The sequence below is a fragment of the Rhinatrema bivittatum genome, chromosome 15 (assembly GCF_901001135.1).
Source record: "Rhinatrema bivittatum chromosome 15, aRhiBiv1.1, whole genome shotgun sequence".
In the NCBI taxonomy this organism is placed as follows: Eukaryota; Metazoa; Chordata; class Amphibia; order Gymnophiona; family Rhinatrematidae; genus Rhinatrema; species Rhinatrema bivittatum.
The window spans coordinates 57,016,463-57,036,661 of record NC_042629.1 but is presented as its reverse complement, the minus strand read 5'-3'; the positions used below and the strand labels follow the sequence as shown (position 1 = coordinate 57,036,661).

The 20,199-nt window shown below is 39.9% G+C and overlaps 1 protein-coding gene across 1 annotated transcript in view; it reads left to right on the top strand.

The window, feature by feature from the left end:
* The first annotated feature begins 4,262 nt into the window (after positions 1-4,262).
* Positions 4,263-20,199, top strand: part of SPEN (spen family transcriptional repressor) — a 294,674-nt gene continuing 278,737 nt past the window's right edge. The window contains exon 1 of the mRNA XM_029578482.1: positions 4,263-5,184. The gene's annotated coding sequence lies outside the window, so the exon portion shown is untranslated. The remainder of the gene's footprint in view (positions 5,185-20,199) is intronic.

Genomic DNA, 20,199 nt, shown 5'->3' with positions numbered 1-20,199 from the left:
AAAGCCATCGGGGCTCCCTATTGGGCTCGGCATGCGCAAGGTGCACAAGTGTGTGCGCACGTGTTATAAAATCGGGTGTACATTTGTGCGTGCCGAGCAGCACGCACAAATGTACCCCACGCGTGCTCTTTAAAAATCTGGCCCATAGTGTAAAATTAATTTATTTTATAATGTAATGTAAAAAATAGAAATGTTTTTGTTTCAGAACTTTTTACATTTTTCCACAGAATCTACCCTAAGCTGCCACAGAAAACTAGGGGACCACGTCTTAGAGTCAGGGGAATGATGGGGAAAAGGGGTGGCAGGGGGCAACAGCACCAACTGTGCCTAGGGGCACCAAAATCCTAAATCCATCTCTGCTTTTAGAATCCCCTAAGGATCAGTCCAGATCCTTAGGGGTGAGCCTATATAGCAGGCTATAGTGCTCTAAGCCTGGGTTCCTTGGCATGATTCTGTGGCTCTAAACATAACAGCACACCTGCTCTGGACTAAGCAGAAACCAGTTCAGTCAGCTGCAGGACTTTCAGTCTTAGCACCCGCCACCTTCATGAATGCAGACAGAGCTGCATTGTGGAGAGGGGATGACCTCTACGAATTTTAATAATCTCTAGGGAGTGGTGCTGAAGGCTTAATGTTTTGGCTTAAAACACAGGGCATGCCTGAACATGGTGAAAAGTATACATGAATCTGTAATGTACTCAACATTTCAGAGCTGAGGGCAGCTTCTTTCACACTGGAGCCTTTTCTGGAATTTGGGTAAGAAGCTGGACTGATATTTAATGAATGCCATTCCATCGGGGGAAATGTTTTCCCTGCCTTTCTGATCTTGGTGAAGCTCCACTGTGGTGTTATAAATACAATGTTTAAGAGGATTTATGGTGATACTGGCATATGTTTCTGATAAACAAAAAAATTTAAAACCAGAGCAAACTCCCTCCTAGTTCTAAAACAGAGGGCGTGCTTAATCAAGAGGCATGCGTTGGTCAGTTCTAAGGGAGCTAGCAAAAAAGAAGCCCCAACTTATTTCATCCCAGAATTAAATAAAATTAAAGTAGCATCCAAATAATTTTATTCTATTTCATGGTGAATATTAATGACAAATATTTTGGTAGTAAGGAGCCTTTAACCCAACCAGCTCAAAAATCAGGATTTGGTCTCTGGGAGGTAGTTAGCAAGACTTGTTTGGTTTTTACTGAGTAGTAGCTGTCAAAGGAAAATATTTACCATATACCCATACAAAGGGCTCTTAAAAAGCCTGGTAAAAGATATTCTGGGCCCTTAGGAGGATGCCCCATTATATCTTCCACTCTGTTTAAAAACAGATGCCTATCCCTGCAAATAAATGTATGCCTTTTATCTGGCCCTGCAGCCCTTATTCACAACATAAGAACTTGCCGTACTGGGTCAGACCAAGGGTCCATCAAGCCCAGCATCCTGTTTCCAACAGTGGCCAATCCAGGCCATAAGAACCTGGCAAGTACCCAAAAACTAAGTCTATTCCATGTTAGTTGCTAGTAATAGCAGTGGCTATTTTCTAAGTCAACTTAATTAATAGCAGGTAATGGACTTCTCCTCCAAGAACTTATCCAATCCTTTTTTAAACACAGCTATACTAATTGCACTAACCACATCTTCTGGCAACAAATTCCAGAGTTTAATTGTGCGTTGAGTAAAAAAGAACTTTCTCCGATTAGTTTTAAATGTGCCACACGCTAACTTCATGGAGTGCGCCCTAGTCTTTCTATTAACTGAAAGAGTAAATAACCGATTCACCTCTACCCGTTCTAGACCTCTCATGGTTTTAAACACCTCTATCATATCCCCCCTCAGTCATCTCTTCTCCAAGCTGAAAAGTCCTAACCTCTTTAGTCTTTCCTCATAGGGGAGCTGTTCCATTCCCTTTATCATTTTGGTAGCCCTTCTCTGTACCTTCTCCATCGCAATTATATCTTTTTTGAGATGCGGCGACCAGAATTGTACACAGTATTCAAGGTGCGGTCTCACCATGGAGCGATACAGAGGCATTATGACATTTTCCGTTTTATTCACCATTCCCTTTCTATTAATTCCCAACATTCTGTTTGCTTTTTTGACTGCCGCAGCACACTGAACAGATTATTTCAATGTGTTATCCACTATGACGCCTAGATCTCTTTCTTGGGTTGTAGCACCTAATATGGAACCTAACATTGTGTAACTATAGCATGGGTTATTTTTCCCTATATGCATCACCTTGCACTTATCCACATTAAATTTCATCTGCCATTTTGATGCCCAATTTTCCAGCCTCACGAAGTCTTCCTGCAATTTTTTTTTTTTGTTTTATTTGTATTTTATTGAGAAACCAACATATACAATTAATGTAGACGTTGAACAATGGTATGAGCATAACAATCAGCTCTTCAAAAGTTAAACAAAGAATATAGCATCCCCACTTATAAGAGGACTCTGTAATTAAGTCCTCCATTCAAACTATATAATAGTCTTACACCCCATTCAACAGCGAAACAGCCAAATGATAATAAATCATCATAAAGCCCACAAGGTGTATCATTTGATATTAACCTAGTGGTTCCTCAACTTTTTCCTACCCCCCCATCCCCCCTCACTCCGCCTTTTAATTGGTGGTTATTCAAAAATAAATTTACTACCAACCTCTTGAACTGGTTAATTATTCATCTCGACCAGGTCAAACATTGCAACACCAGAAATCTGAACTAAATATCATCCCTACCCCCCCGCCCCCCCTCCACCCAAATAGTTACAACACATCCATGTATTCCAATCTCAGACGGAAAGTCTTCAAGCCGTGTCCACACAAGGGTCTTCCTGCAATTTATCACAATCTGCTTGTGATTTAACTACTCTGAACAATTTTGTGTCGTCTGCAAATTTGATTATCTCACTTGTCATATTTCTTTCCAGATCATTTATAAATATATTGAAAAGTACGGGTCCCAATACAGATCCCTGAGGCACTCCACTGTCCACTCCCTTCCACTGAGAAAGCCCGAGTTTGGTGTCAGTCTGGGCCAGAGTGAGTCTGCAGTCATGAAGCTCCCATTACTTCCTAAGTTTGTGGGAAAACTTTGTGGAAAAAGATGATGAAAGCTAATCATGAGCAATCCTCTCTTCTGCCTGCAATGGTGGTGCTAGTTATTTAAATATGGTAGAACAGCATCTATAACATGAGCACCTTATCTCTTTTACAGTAATCTAAATCTTTTTTTTTTTTTTTAACATTTCTCTTATGCTCATTCAGTCCCACCTCATTCTACATTACTTTATTATTTTCTCTTCTTCACTTGGGCTTTCAGTTCTATTAGAACCAGAGCTAGAATCCAACATGAGCTTGGAGAGTTTGTTTTTTTTTCTTTTTAATCCCTATTTTATATCCTTTCCAGTTCACTGAGCCCAGACATTGCAGTGATAGTCTGGGGCCAGAAGCCGTGGACAAAGGCTCCTTCTGGAACCCATGCAGTCACGGGCATTGAATCCAGCTACTTGACTACATAAGAACCGTGGCCAATCCAGGTCACAAGTTCAATTAACGAGTGTCCATTTTCTTATCCCATGGCTGTGCACAGGTTAGGAAAACAGATGCTCGTAAAATTGAGCATCCATTTTCCTAACTCACAGCCACCTCTCCTGGGCTCCCGCTGCCAAGGAAACGCTAGGGGCGCACATTTGTCCCTAGCACCTCCTCGGCGGCACGACCCCTCATTTAAATATTTAATCTCGGGTCCAGGAAAGGTGCTGGGCATGCTTTTAGGAAAGTGGGCGCTCAACACTAAGCGCCTGTTTTCCACGCTGATTTTTTTTTTTTTTTTTGCATCAGCCCCCAATGCTGGGCCAGAGCAGCAGAGCTAATGGGAATTCCCCTCCACACCCAGCCCTGCCAACCAGACAATTAGGAACAGCAGGGAACCCATCATGCCAATCCCCACTACTCTACTGTCCTCGGTGCTGCCATTACAAGTTGTGTTCAAAGCTCTCACCACTCCGGTTACCTGAGGGAGAAATGAGCAGGAAGAAGACAGGTGCCAGACGCTGGGGAAGGAAAGAAAGACAGGATACTGTGGAAGGTCAGGAGGGCGGTTGCTAGGGAAAGGGGGTCTCAGGCAAAGGATACTTTTTTTAAATAACTTTATTTTCAAGACAGTTTACCAAACATTAAGACAATAAAGATAAATTAAACAGATAACTAATTCTCCCCCATTTGATGTAATAAAATGACTGTACTGTCCTTTGCAATACTCAGTATACCCCCAAACTTGCTCATGCCCCTCAAGTTTATCCTTGAGTGCAGGTGTAATCTGTTTATCAATTAGTATTTCCACAATTATACCTCCCCAGTGGTCAAAGTTGTGGTGCCTGTAAGGTTATCCTTTTTAGTTAATTCAGTTAATCTGCTTTTTCAGGCATTTCAGATGGCTGCATGGAATGAATGCAATAACATTTGTTTAATTCTCTTAGTCAGTACCTGTAAGGAACCTTTTGGTTTTTCTTAGCAGAAGGAGTGTACTAACTTGCTGGGAAGGTTCAGAGAAATTAGTGAGTAGAGATTGGGGTTTTGATTCCCCCCATGTGGGAGCAGCAGATGGCATGTTCTAGCAATATATAAACCCTTTCCGGAAGCTTAGGTTGTAGATTTCTTTTAGATTTTAGTTGTGTATTCTCAGTTCAGGTTTTCTTGAATTACCCTGTTGAGGGACAGCACTGCTTGTGAAGTCCCTATTTTTGTTTTATGGGAAAGAACACTGAGGGTCATCTTCACGGAGATTGGGTAAAGTGTCTTGGCCCTGTTTTTGATCCAGAGTTTTGGAGAACTATTGTTGATTGAGGGAATTTTTTTCCATCCGTCCTGTCTCTCATTTAGTTCCCGCTTTTTTGTAAGGTTTTTGTTTGTGCTTATTGACTGAGAACCCAAGGGCCCAGGATCTCAGTACTATATTGGATCTGAAGGTGTATTAGTCTTTTGCCCAGAAAGACCCCGAGGAGTAGCTATATTATGGAAGAGGAATGGATTCTCATCCATTGCTAAGGAGAAGGGGTGAAGATTTTATTTTTTCTAAGACTTTCCATTGTGGTCCCAGGTGAGACTCATTTGGAAAGAGATGAGCAAGATCAGAACCTACTTGGAACTGACTGGAATGAAGGCGAGCCTTGAAGACTACTGAAGAGGTATGAGATAATTGAAACTATTTTCTAACCATTGCAATATGTAAAGAAGGTATTCAGAGCTTTGAGAACTGTGGGAGAAGGTTAAGCTTTCTTCAATTTGATTAATTGGAAGGGAGATGGAGTTGAATTAACAAGAAATTGGCTATTACAAATTCTGAAGACTATTACTAGAAGAGTAGAGTCACAGATTAGAAAAATAATAAAAATGTACATCAACTGAATTACATCAAAAAGCTGTAATCAATATTTTTCATACTCCAACATCTCTTGGCATTGTTTGAGCTGAATGCAGACTTGGATTATAAATAAATTGCCAGTGGTCACAGAAAGAATTACCCCCTGATACAGAAACTTCGTTTTCGAAAGGTGGACCATGTCGGGATGTGGATTACAATGTAGGCCTTATAAAAAGATGTTTTATGTGCAAAAAAAATATTTAAAAAGTTACTTGGACTATGCCAGATGATTAAACCTTTATTGCCTTATTATATATCGGTAGTGCCTATTATGATGGCAACACATGATTGTTTGTTTAATCTTGGTATGAGGGAGATGTTGAGTGTGGTTTTGCAATTTCCTTCTATTGATTTCATGCTTATATTTAGTGGTTGAATCAATATTTTTCATCCATTTGATCAACTGTCAGTAAAAGAAGTTGGAAACCAATCAGCTTCCAGCATGTTTATTGCTATCGAAGACTTTGCAGATTATTAGTGCTATATACCAAATAATCGTGTACTTGTGATACAGGCAAAAGGGTCTTCAAACTAAGCTTCCCACCCCCCCCCCCCCCCAGAAGTATAAGCTATTTTGGAGGACTGTTGCCAAAGGGTCGTCTTTTTTTTTGTGTGTGTTTGTGTGCGCGCTTTTGGGTCCTTTATCTGGGGTTTATCCCACCCAAAACATATAGTTCAGTTTTCAAGTCCAGACACTGTTCCAATAGCAACAGGTAAATGAAAGCCCAAAACAGTCTAGTCAAAATTGTAAATTGCTTTCACAACAACTTCTTCAAAATTGAATTGATATTCATCAAGGAATACTTTAAAAAAGGAGGAAAAAGACCTCAGAACCATGTATGCATTCTCTATGGAACACAACAAGCATATCAATGGATAATTCAATCACAGGTCTTAAAAAAAGACCTCCACTTTTAATACTTTTATTACAACTCTATCATAAAAAATCAACTTCCAAAATGTTTTTTCTTTTTTTGAAAGAAATTCATTGAAATTATTCATGTGGTCATTGTGTGTGATCACAAATTATAAATCATATAGCTGGTGTTAGCCAGATGCTATTGGACTGAATATTCAATTGTCCATTATTAAAATTTTTTTATATAATAAACTTATCTTGTTTTCACAACGTATTGACTCAGATCCTTCAGCCACATAGCTAGGTCCCGAAAGTTATAAGGCTGAAAACCCCGATGTCAATATTGCTAGCGTGTGTAAGAGGTGCAAATACTGAGGTCTTTGAAACAGGAATGTATTTGCAGAGTAGATAAATATTTCTTCATTATTCTGACCAAACTGGGGGTTAAACTGCTGTATCTGGTGACAAAATTAATAATGTCCTCTGTCTTACTTCTAGATCTTAATTTTGATAACAGCATGTCTCTATTAGCAAAATGAGCTTGCTTATAGACATGTCTTCTTTCTCCTGGAATCAGATAAACAGTGGGTTTTGAAAATGTTTTTTAGAAATAGTTCAACTACATTTCTAAATATGAAAGTTCGTGTCTTCACGGATTTTTCCAGGTCGACTCAGAAGAGGAGGAAACAGTTTCTCTCTCTAAAAACCAGAGTAACTGAAATAGGAGCATTGCTACTACTTAAATTTCCATGTAAGTGTATTGTAAAATTGCAAGGTATAATGTGTGTTTTCTTTACCCCTGATCAGCTTTCTGCTTTCTTAAGTAAGAAATCATTAGTGACTAGTACCTCTCAGATTGTGACAAAACCACTTGATAGATGTATTGATCCCGAAAACGAGTAATGTCCCCGCTGTAGGTATTTCTTAAGTGATATTAGTGTTTAATTCCTACAGCTTGGTAAATAGGTCCTGAGAGAGGACTAATTTTTGAGAGATTAGTATGTTAATTTGTCTTTGAAGTGATGATGAAAATAGTTCTGATATTTAGTGGTAAGTCTAGAGGTATGGTTTATGAATGGAATAATATGTGAAAAGTTTTTTGATCTCTCAATATATTTCAAGACAAGATGCTTATGCTTGCATATAATTTTGTGAAAATTAATAAAGTATAAAAAAAGTCTAAGCAATTTATAAGGATATCCATGTTCCAGTAATTGACAACACATATCTTGAGAATGCTTCTTAAATTCACTGATTTTTGTACAGTTCCTTCTTCTCCAAAGGAACTGAGAATATGGTAAGCTGTCTTTTAAATGAGAAGGATGAAAAATCCCATACTGTAAAAGGATATTGCAGTCCGTCATTTTTTTAAACAAAGTAGTTTCCAGATTGCCATCATCTGACTTGTAGATATGCACATCAAGAAAGGAGATCTCTGAACTGGATTTCTTTCTCACAGGTATTGAGCTGTACATGGAATTGTTTAAGTTCATGAACTGACCTTGACCACAAAACAAAAACATCATCTTTTCCATATCTTAATGTGTTCCAAAAAAGGGGAACATTCTATCCAATCTTTTTCAAACTTCTCCATGTATAAATTCGCCAAAGAGGGTGCCATGGTGGCACCCATGGCTGTACCAGATATTTGTTGGTATATAGTCCCTTCAAAAATTAAATAATTTCTAGTTAATGCCTACCTCATAAGGTGCATTATAAAACTAGTTGGTACAACATGCGGACGAGTTTTGAACAAGAAGATCTCTTACGATGATCATTCATGAGATATCGATGTATATAAAGACTTAACATTGGCTGGTTCTTGTGGTGAGAGGGCGTCAGTATGTAGGTGGAATAATTGGGGGAGGGAGGGATCTTTCTTTGTCTTCTCCCCGATGGTGTTTCTGCTCAGCAAGTTTCTGAGGGGGGGGAGGGAGTTCTCACCTCGCTGTACTTTTTCCTTTTCTTTTCTCATTTCTATTTAGTATAGTGGTGGAGGAAAGGAGAAGAGAGTGAGTAAGGAGAAACACAAGGCGTTGCTCCCTTCTACCCCCAAGGAGGCAAATAAGCAGACCATGCTTTTGAATTCCAGGTCCCACACCCCTGTCTAAGGAGACTGAGAAAAACACAGTGCACACCAGTCTGCTCCCCTCCCAAAGATGCTGGCTTGAAGAGGAGGCCTGTACTTTGCTGGCTGAGGAAGGAGAGAGAGTTGCTGCAGAGGGTGATTTTTCCAGGCAGAGGAGGGGCTCGAGGATCACTAGGGATAGAGGGTTAGACTTAGGGCCTCATTTTCCAAGGAGTTTACCGCGCGCGATAAATTCGCAAATTGCGCTAACAGCCGTTAACGCGATTTGCGAATGCAAATTTGTAATTTGGTATTCAGGGGGCGGAGCATATGTAAAGTGAGAAACAGTTATCGTGTGCGGCGAAACAGCCGCAGTGTTAGCGCGGCTCCTATCGCGGCTAATAGCTACAACCCTTTCATTTGCGTTACATACTGCGCTAGAGGGCAGTAAAGGTTTATCGCAGTGCACGACATTGAGAGAGAGAGAGAGAGAGACTCTTCCTATAATGCCTATGTCCTAGACAGGTATTTGTATCCCTATGGGAGGCCCACCTAGTAACTCGAGGTGGGGATTAGGTAAGAATGTAGGGGGTTGGGGCCACTTTCACATTCAACATGAGACCTACAGAAAGAACAGTGGTCTCTTGTGAAGATTTGAAGGCCTTCGGAGTGAGGAAGCTCACTCCAAGATGAGATTTGGACAATGTTGTCTCCACCTAGGTTGATGGACACTCTACCTGGGCAACAGCAAGCTAGGTGGAGAGAACGTTGCCCAAATCTCTTCTTGGAGTGAGTTTCCTCACTCCGGCCAGCAAATCTTCACTAGAGACCACTGTTCTTTCTGTAGGTCTCATGTTGAATGTGAAAGTGGCCCCAACCCCCTACATTCTTACCTAATCCCCACCTCGAGTTACTAGGTGGGCCTCCCATAGGGATACAAATACCTGTCTAGGACATAGGCATTATAGGAAGTCTCTCTGGCCTGGAGGATACTGAAACGGGCTGTCTGGGAATATTGTGGACCGCGATACTCCTGGCTGGACACTTTCGCGAAAACATCGTGCACCACGATAAAACAACCAATGAATCATCATGGTGCACGATGTTTTCGCGATTTGCGACTCCAGTTCCGCGAATGGCGAAAACATCGCGTGCGGCGATGTTTCCCCACTGCACGAAAAATGCCTTATTTGCATAGGACACGCCCCCTCATGCGTTACCACTGCGATATTGGAAAATGAGGCCCTTAGGGGCTTTAGGACCATTGGGGGGAGGAGGTCCTGGACCTCTGGGGAATTTTGGGAGGAGCTGGGGATGAAGGATCAGGCTCACCAGGACAGAGAGGAAAAGGAGGAAGAGGGAGTTAAGGGGAAAGAGTCCATTTTCCTCTTTACCTCAGTGATCCTACATCCGCAGCCCCCAGCTGTGCGTCACCTACCAGTGCTCATCGAGCATATTGTGAAGAATGTTATACATGTGTGAGAGAGAGTTCATACCCAGCTTTGGTACTGCCTCTTTGCCCTGGCCTCGCCCATCTCACACTCCTCCACAGTTCCACTTCCTTTTTGACTACAAATGAAGCCCTGCCAACCAATCGCTTAGAACCCACTATCCCTTTAATTCCTTCAGTCTCTTAGCTCCTGTCCCCAAATCCCCACCTAATTTTAATCCTGCAAGCCATTTTTTTGGGGGGGGGGGGGGGGGGCAAAGCACTTGTCCCCCTTCTCCAGTAGCAACAACACTGCAACAGGCTCATCCTCTTGCTCATGATCTCCAGGCTTACCTCCTCTCTCGTTTCCCTTTCAATACCTGCTCCCTCCCTTTAAAACTCCATTCAGAGCCTGCAGGAGGAGGAAAATGGGGAGTGTGCCTTGAGTATCTCCTCCTTCCTTGCAGCTAGCAATGGTGGTGATTGCAGCCATAGGGCAGGGATCAGGACCTCACATTTCTGAGCCAGGCTTTTGGCAAGTGGTGATCTTGGCCATAGGGGAGACAGCAGTATGCAGCATTTCCAGACTGGGCTGGTAGTGGCACAGCATGATCACTGGGGGGAGAGGGGAGGGCTGAGACAGCATGATCACTGGGGTGGGAGGAAAAACAGCAACAGAGAGCAGCTATTGGCATTTCAAGTAACTGGTTCCCTGCTCTGCGCTCTCCTCAGCCAGCAGGCACATGTGGCTCTTGTAGAAAACCTTAGGTTTGCATCTATTTCAAATTTTAGTGACACACCAGTGTGTGTCCCAACACATCCGTTTAGAACCGCTGCCTTAAATAACAATAATACAAATTCTCCACCTTCATAGTGAAACAGGAACTAACTACACATTTGCAATCATTTTGATAATTACTTGCTGCTTACTGACTCTTATACAAAAAAGATGAATAAAAAGTGATAGGAATATTGCGTATGGAAGTACCATTTGTACGTATGCTTGTAATGATGCTTCAATTAAATCATCACATCCTCTTTATCACGATGTCCCTCAAAATCTTTACTTATTTTGTTTAAACTTTTTTTAGTGTACATAAAATCGCTTAACTGACAGAGCTGCAACATATAATCTACTCTGTAAAGCAGAAACAAACTGATGCATTTCAAAATTTGTTCTTGGTCATGTCCACAACGCTTAAGCAGTGATCCCGTGGTTCAATACTGGCATTATCTTTGCACTTCTTTTATAAATCAGTATGACTTAAAATTAGCCCTGGAAACATTAGCAACAATGCAATCTCATTAAACCATAAACACTTGCATACTAAGCTAATTCTCTATAGAAGGCTATGGGTGTAGGTTATTGTATTATGGAGTACCAGTCCAACTCCTAATTAAGTATGATGGGTGCAGCTGTTTGAACAGTATAGATTCAGAATTGCTCCCTAAACTTTAAACAAGCTTCCCTCTCACTGCCTCATGGATCTGGATACTCCTGTTCCAAAACAGGTCATTTTAATCTCATGGAGTGTTGTTGTGAATCCGTGAAATAATGAACTATAAGGGCATTCAGGTTTGCTGTGCTTGAGTGACTCCAGTGTTCAATAAGGCGCACCCCAATAGCTCTTGTTGTGCCACCTACATGTACCTTTAAAAGATGGGTATATTAAAGCATATACCACAAAATTTGAATTACAGTCTATAATAGATATTTTTCTTTCAATTTTTATGTCCTGTTACTAGATGTCCCAATTCTGTACCTTCTACTGTATTTGCACAGAAATCACGGTACTTACATGAATAACGCAGCATGGTCCCCTCAGGGAGGTTTACATTAAACATGGCATGCACCACTTGATCCTGAATATCTGCCTCTCGTGAAAACGCTGCTAAAGGGGGTTTAGCTAACACTTTGTGCGAAGCCAGCACATACCAGTGGCAGTTTGTGGCGCTGTAGTAATATATTTGAGTACATACACTAATCCTGAAGGAGTCAATCAGGATTTGTACAGTAATGAGCTCTCCTGATCGGAGAACCGTGCACACTTGTAAACCTGTCTCATGGCCTGTATCCAAGGAATGGTGCACTATAATATTAGCCTTTTTCTTAATTTATTTTTGAACAAACAAACTAACAATAAAGCAGTGAAAATATATTTACCTTCTTTGTGAGAATCCTTTCCAGCTCAATCCCCCCATGATCTAATCTCTCACCTCTAAGATATCTTTGGGTAAATGCAGAAACAAATAATGTGAATATGCTGGAATATTGAATTCCTCCACTAATTCTGTAAATAACTGGGTTATCCCCTTTCCATATCTGTCCTAGAAATTTGAGACTTTTATCATTCCAATGCCAAGCATCCAAAGAAAAACTGACCATAGACAACTGGGAGTTGTTAATCAATGACAAGTGAGGGGAAAATTGCTCAGGCCCATTTTTTCAAAGGTTTATTGGTCTAGTGCCATATTTCTATAGTATGTGCTATAATCTGGTTACTTCTACAGATTCTGGTATGGGAGTAGTCTGAAAGTGATACTAGTCTGGGTCCTAGAGCCTGAGAGTTCTCCATTTCCAACCAAGAGTGTGCAGGATCCCCTCCCAGGGCCCCTCCGATTCCCACCAATCCTGCAGATAAATAATATAAATGGGGATCTGGAACATCTAAACCATCACAATAAATTGGGAGCTATAGGGCATTAAATGAATATTTGGGCACTTCTCCAGCTAAATTCTAGTCGGCTAATAAGATAACCGACTAAAATTTAGCCGGCGAAGTTATGGGCGCTCCAGGGGTGTAACTGGGAGGAGTTGAGTTAGCCGGTTAAGTTAGCTGGCTAATTCTAATCTATAAAGTTAAGAAGATGACTAAGCTGGCTAAGTCTGGTCAGGCTAAAGAGCTATCCTAAAGTTTTGCGGCTATAATTAGCTAATTTTAAGTTTCACTATTGAATATACCTCCAAAGTTTATCTGGCTAACTTTGCTAGCTGGACTGTGTCTGAATATGGACCTTCATATGTTTAGATCTTGAAGTCTGTCTCCATATGCCTTAGATTGAAGACCAATCCCTCCTTCTGGACTGGCTTAAAATTGATTTATATAATTTTGAAGGCAGTCTCCAGAATTGTACACACTATTCCAAAGGAAGTCTCACCAGGCATCTTTACATGGGAAATATCACTTCCCTTTTTCTGCTTACCATTCATTTCCCTATGCAGCTAATCATCTTTCTGGCTGTTGCTTTATCCATCTGTTTGGTCACTTTATGATCATCGGATACAACCACCCTCAGAGCCATCTCTTCTTTCATGCGTAGAAGAATTTCATCCTCTTCCTTGGGTTTTTGCATCCTAAATGCATAACTCCACATTTTTTAACATTAAATCTTAGCTGCAGTGGTTCTCAATAGGTGTGTCTGGACACACTGGTGTGACACGAGGTCTCGGGAGGTGTGTCGCAGGGCCAGCCCAGGTGGGAGTTGGTTGACTTCTTACATTGGGCCTGATGGGAAGCTACTCTCACTTCCTTCTCCTCTTTCTGGCCCAGTGGGAGGCTGTTTCTGCCTTCACCCAGATCAGAATGAGACATTGCCAGCACCTGCTGTTCTGGGTTTGATAGGACACAAACTTTATCTTCCCTTGCTGAGTCTGGGAGTGATGCTGCTGCTGATCTCTTCACCCTGTGGAGGGTGGGAGAAAGGTTGGGGATGCTGGAAAGATGAAGGAGGAATGGAGATGGAGTGTGGGGCTGCTGAACAGGATGGGGTGGGAAACAGGGGGTTGGGGTAGCTGGGCAGGGAGGGAGAGAGAGCACAAGGAAGAGGATATTGGGGGGGGGGGGTGTCAGGAATGCTGGGCAGGGATGTGAGTGTGAGCAGATGATTGAAAGAAAGTAATTGGGAAAAGTGAAGGATGATGGAGGCATGGATGGGGAGTGATGAGGTGCAAGAACCATATGTCAGTTTGGGGAATGTGCGTTTCTTTTATCTTTGTACTTTGCTCAGTGTAGGAGGATATGTATTTCTGTTTCTAGCTCTCCAATTTTGCACTGCATGCAGAGTGGCCTTTTGAGCTGTTCATTCCAGTTTGTGTCTCCACATTTGTAATTTGTGGTCTTTTATTCTGTATTTGGTGAAGGTCAGATGTATGTGTGACTGAGGTGAGGTATTCTGTTAGTAGGTTGGGATTTGTATCAATCTGCTTTGTTGCATTTTCTCTTTCTCAATAGGTCATGCGTTGGTGCTGCACTGCTGCCTTTTCATAGGAAGGGATATTGGTATTTGAGTTCTTGGAATTAGTGTTGCAGTGGTATGGAAAATTTGCTACACATGTGCTGAGTGGGGTTTTTTTTTCCCCAGGTTTTGTATTTTACAATGTGCCTGGTAGTAAGAGAGTTTGTGTTTCTGTTACTGAGAGCACCGGAATCAAAATATCTTTTTTATATAGCAAGCTGTATTTGAAATATCCTAGTTCTGCTCTGCATCCATTGTTTGGGGAGTTCCTGTGGATGCAGAGTATGTTTACATTTAGGGCCATGATGGTCAAGTGTTCAGTGTGTCACGTCTGTAAGCATTATCTGCCAGGTGTGCCCCAGTAGAAAAAAGGTTGAGAACCACTGCCCTACGCCATTCCTCAAGCTTCATCAGATTCATTCCTCATATTTTCCACACCTTCTTGGCAGTCTACTCTGTTGCAGATTTTGGTGTTATCAGCAATGACATTCATGAAAATGTTGAAAAGAATGGGTTCAAGGAACAGTCTCTGAGGCACACCTCTTTAGGGTGAACTCCATTTACCACTACACTGTCACTTCTCACTCAACCACTTTCTAACCAATTCAGTAACTTTATAGGCAATACCAAGGGCATTAAAATGTATTTTATACGTAGCCTATGAGGAGCTGTGTGATAGGCCTTATTGAAATACAAGTACAATACATCTAGCTGTGCTCCTTGAGCCAACTCTCTGGTCAGCCGCACAAATAAATTTGAAAGATTTATCTTTCAAACTCTGGTAAAACCCATGCTGGCTTGGATCTTGCAATCCACTGGATACCAGAAACTGCACTATTCTGTTTTAACAGCAATTCCATTAATTTGCTCATCACAGAAGTCAGACTAACTGACCTGTAGTTCCCAGCCTCCTCCTTACTTTCGCTTTTATAAATAAGAACCACATCCACTCATCTCCAGTCCTCCAGAACTACTTCAGACTCTAAAGGTCAGCCAGAGGGAGCTGTAGGAACTTCTCCAAATTCCCTTAATACCCATATATGTATCCCATACTGATTTGGTTCCTCCTACTTAGTATCATGATACTATTTGGAAGAATCTTAGAAAGGATTTTTCAATGGTGTAAAACTTATCAAAAAGAAAACTAGCACTTAGCTCAGCAAGCAAAAAGGCATACGTGCCGTACTTATAAGCTTCATCATTTCCATGGTTTCTAGCCCAGCCCCGGAAATACTGCACCAATTTATACACAACTGACTGAAAAAGAAAATTTTCAGTTGGTTGATAACTAATGGTCATGACATTCATTGTTATAGAAAAAAAAAATGTTTTAAATCGGTGAATAACAGTCAGTTTCCATATTTAAACCAAATTGTGACACAGAATTCATGGTAAAAATCCAAACTTGTTCTCTTAAATTAAGTTTATGATCTAGATTTGACTCTCCACCAGTATTTGATATTTGGTCAATAACCCACCATTGTAGATCTGAATACTTGTGATTTTAAGACAATGCTTGTTTTTTGAAAAAAGACAACTTTTATGCGCCAAGAGTCATGTCTTTACCATATGCTTCGGAGGTCCAATGTAAAGTTAAATTACATGGACAACAGATAGCATAAACCACATTCTTAGATGTGCAGTCTGTATGTCCCTTTAAATAAAAAATATGATCTGAAGCAGGATCTTTCCATGAGACTAATTGTTTCGTAGTACTGAATAGAGAACATTGACTACATGGAGAATGTCCTGACTCCAAAAAATTGTCAGCCAATACACCAAATCTTGATCTTACTAATATCTCAAATTTCTTCCTCGTGAAAAAGCAATTAAAGGAAATGCAAAAAGAAATTGGATGTAATTGTAAAACATGCCAATGTCTGCATGTAATAGAGATCAACCCTTGAGAATTATTAGAAAAACGTATGGTACAAACCAAATGTGTGGTGTTCTTTCTCTCTCTAGTTAATAAGAGCCAATATCTGTGTGCATTCAATGCTCTTTTATAAGTGGCTTTTAGAATCCACATGGGATACCCTCTTTGTAAAAATATTTGACACAGCTCATTAGCTTGTTGAATGAAATAATCTTTTTTAGAGCAAATTCTTAAACGAAGGAATTGTCCCACTGGTAAATTTGAGCATAGTGAGTAGGGATGAAAGCTGTTAAAAAGAAGGAAATTACAATCTTTAGGTTTATGAAATATTGTAGTACATGGTTTGATTGTCTCTGTAAATCGCAGTATCTAGAAACTATAAACAATCCTTATGGTAAGCAATTGTAAATTGTAATTGAGAATCCATAGAATTAAGCCAAATTAGAAAATCTTATACCTCCCCTATCAAAGCTGACCACAAGAAAAAAATATTGTCTATATATCTAGACCATCCACTAATATTTTTCTTAAACATTGAAGTAGGATACAGCAGATTTTCTTCAAAATACACAACATATAAACTGGCCACACTAGGGGACATCAAGGATCCCATTGCTATGCCGTGTTTTTGTAAGTAAAAAACATCCTTGAAAACAAAATTGTTAGATAAAGCTATTTCTGCAAGTTGACAAATGAAAAATGTTGGTACATGGTGAGGTCTAGGTAGGTTTTCTAAGATCTTTTCAATAATGGCTAAAGATTCTTTTTGTGGAACATTTGTGTATAATGATTGAATATCAAGAATTACAAGAAGGTAATTGGCATTAACTAGATTCTATGCATTTAAGTAGCATATGTAGGGTCCTTGACACATGCAGACAGGTGTCCACAAACACAGATAAAGGTTCTAGAACAGATTGTACTGACGAGACTGTTGGATTTTTCAGATTCTTAGTGCTTAGTATGAAGATCCCTTTTTAATATATCTTATACTGGTGTAAAATTTGCCATGTTGCAAGGGGGCACTGGCCACTTGGAAAATTTATTGGATCACAGGGATTAGTTAATAGCCTCATCTACATGAATTTACATGTGATGAGCGCTATTAGCTATGTGGTGATTTAGATGCACTAATCCCCATATTGGATCGGAGGTTATGGACACACATCCAATTGCATGTTAAGCCATGTGCATTGGCTAGTGCATGGTATTGCATCAGCCCCAATATGTCGTGATAGTATAAGTTTGTTCTTTGCTTTATTTTGATGGATAGATTGGCAATACTGTGACCAGTTAGGTGGTGTTAGTCTCTTGCAGGCCAAGACAGCACACAGGCTAGAAGAAAAGAGAAACTGTGGGCAATTCTGCTCACAGCCCCCACAGATGGTGTAGATCAGTGGCTTACAATCCATGGTGAAGGGGAAGTGAGAAGGAGGAGAGGGAGACAAGTGCTGCTGTCTGGAATCTAGGTTTTTCTTCTGTGTTGTTTTTGTGGGGTAGCAGCTACTAGGGCCTAAACAGAAGCAAAAACCGCAGCTAAGCCAGGGATACAGCTCTCCAGCAAACACAGGTGCTTATGGCAATGTGTTTTTCTATCTGCTTAAGGAATCTGGATGGATGATTTGATAAAAATAAGTGATTACCAGGCTTAATGTACCAATCACTGTATTAAGCATACAAAACAAAGCCTGCCTTCTATCTAGTCCTGTTGTTCCTGCCTGAAATACTCTGCTGGCTGGCTATATAGTCGTACAGTACAGATAGTGGGCATTAATCTAAAAAGTAACATCAATCAGCCATTTAGCCTGTTGGTCTGTGCAGTCTGGGTAAACCAGCATCGGGGTAACTTGCTTGATGTGGCGATTACTACCCTTAATCATTAAGCCTTATCCTTCTCCTTTGATGTAACTCCAACATTACTCTCTGCATCAATGGCAGGGGGTGGCAGAAAATTTGAATCAAACAGTTACCAACAAGGGCCCTGAACTTGGTGGTTGGTGAAATAGAAGTATGGGAAAATAAGTGTGGGAGCTTGCTGGGCAGACTGAAAGGTCTTTTTGGTCTTTTTCTGCCGTCATTTCTATGTTTCTATATTAAACTGGGAAGAAGCAAGAATAAAAGAGCAATATATTCCACTTTAAAGATATTTATTTTGCTCTAAAGGATGTTAGCAAACCAGGGAGAAAAGGCAAAGAAGCCTCAGAGGCTCTAGTCTGTGATTACATAACTAATGCTTTCAGCATTTAGTGCTTACTCATTATAAAAATAATGGAACTCTAAAGTTTAGAAAAGGAAGTCAATATTTTCCATCAAGAACTTGGAAGCAAGCAAGCAAGCAAAAAAAAAAAAAAATCCTTTATATATGTATACACACCTTTTTTTTTTTTTTGGAAGGGAATATACAAGCTTGGCTAGAGTTTGTTGTCTTTTATAGTGCTGCCATTTCATCATATCCTTCCTGTGTTAACTAAGTAGCAGCAAAGTCCAATCTGAAGAAGCTAACACTCAGTTAGGGGGGGCCACAATTTGGAAATACTATCTTTGTCATGTGTTTGCCTTTCTGTTTTAATACAACTGCTGGTCATTAATTTTTCTTTAACAGAGCCTTAAGCAGCTACCCTTTTTTGGATATGATTAATGAAAAATCTTAAAAATAAATCAAAAAAGCAGCTTATAACAGGAAAAAAACCCCCAAAGAAAAACATACAATCCCCACAAAACAAAATCTTTGGAAGCCAATTCCAGTAAACTATCATTCAAAATTACAGAATGATTGTGACTGAAAATGTAATTGTTTATAGATGTGCACCAGTTACTTTTTTTTACAATGTACAACTAATATTGCCCCCAAAATTCTGAGAAACAATCCATGGGCTCTTCTGTTCCCATCCATGGATAGGTTACATTTTAAGCCCATTGTTCTATCTGCATTTAACTCGGAGAACTGGGTTCCTACCTAAGAAAACACAGATTATACTGTATACGAATTCATTTCGTCCACATTTTTAACATGACCTGAAAAAAACCCTTTTAAATAATCCCTGATAAATATGTTCTCTTTTCATGTGTATTTCCATATTTGTAAAAGTTATAAAATCATGGGCTTTTCAGAAATAATTTATTATGAGTTAGCTTCCACGTTGTAACAATGTTTCTTCAGTATTCAGTGATTTAAAAACAGGGATGACAAATTTCATGACCTCAGCTACACAGGTGCAAAATGAACACTGATTCTTTGTTACAGAGATTTCTAAAATGTTTTACTTATTATATAATCGGTGGTTTTAAATGTTTAATATATAAGTATTAATCAACTGTACGCTAGTACTGTGAAATATATTTATGTATAAAATTAGAAATTTAACCCTTATACACTCAAATACAACAGACTATTGTTTGTTGCATGACTGCCGCTCAAATGTCAACTATTAAGATTTAATTAAAAAAAAAATGTAATGTCTTTATTACTTAGTTCTTCATTTTTAACATCGTTATTATACCAGTGTTACCATAATGAATGTACAGGTCTGTTTACCACAGCTTCTGTAAATATTCTCCGTTTAAATCAAGTGATCCCGATTTTAGTAATTGATTTCAGTTGACAAGAGGACTTTCGTTTACATTCTATAATTTTACAGAAACACTAAATGTGTTTTATATTTTATGAGAAGACGACAATAATAAAAAAAAATATGGCTAATTATTTTCAATTTCCACAAATAAAAAAGGAACAAGCACTTAGTACCGCGCATACATAACTCAGTCACATCGCCCGGCCCTGCTTCTCGTCCCCTGCCCAACCCCAACAAACTCCTCTTCACAAAATGGCGGCTCGAATGCCAGCGAATGTTCCAGACGCCACAAAATGGCATCCACAGGGAGGGAGGAAAAAAGACAAAGGAAGCGAAAACGGTGGGGGTTTTTTTTTTCCTTTGCTTAAAATAAGCAGCGGAAACGTCAATAAAAAGATGTTCCTATATAGACAACTTGAATAATTAAAAAAAACAAAAACCCTCTTGTTTCTTCTCCTTGCACATAAACACACTGTTTTAATTTCTAATTTCGGCCACATATATATTTCTTTTTTTTTTACCTTTTCTTTTTCCCGTCTCATTCCTTACACTATCATAAAGGAGAAAACAAACTGGCAAGAGGAAAACCCGCTTTTACACTATAATCCACACCTCCGCATCGTGGTTTTATTAAATTTTTCCTCCAGAGCGGATTTCCACGTACGGGTGGGGGTTAACGAACAAAAAAAAAAGAAACAAAAAAAAAAACGAAGCCACAAATTCAAACAATTCCAGCCAG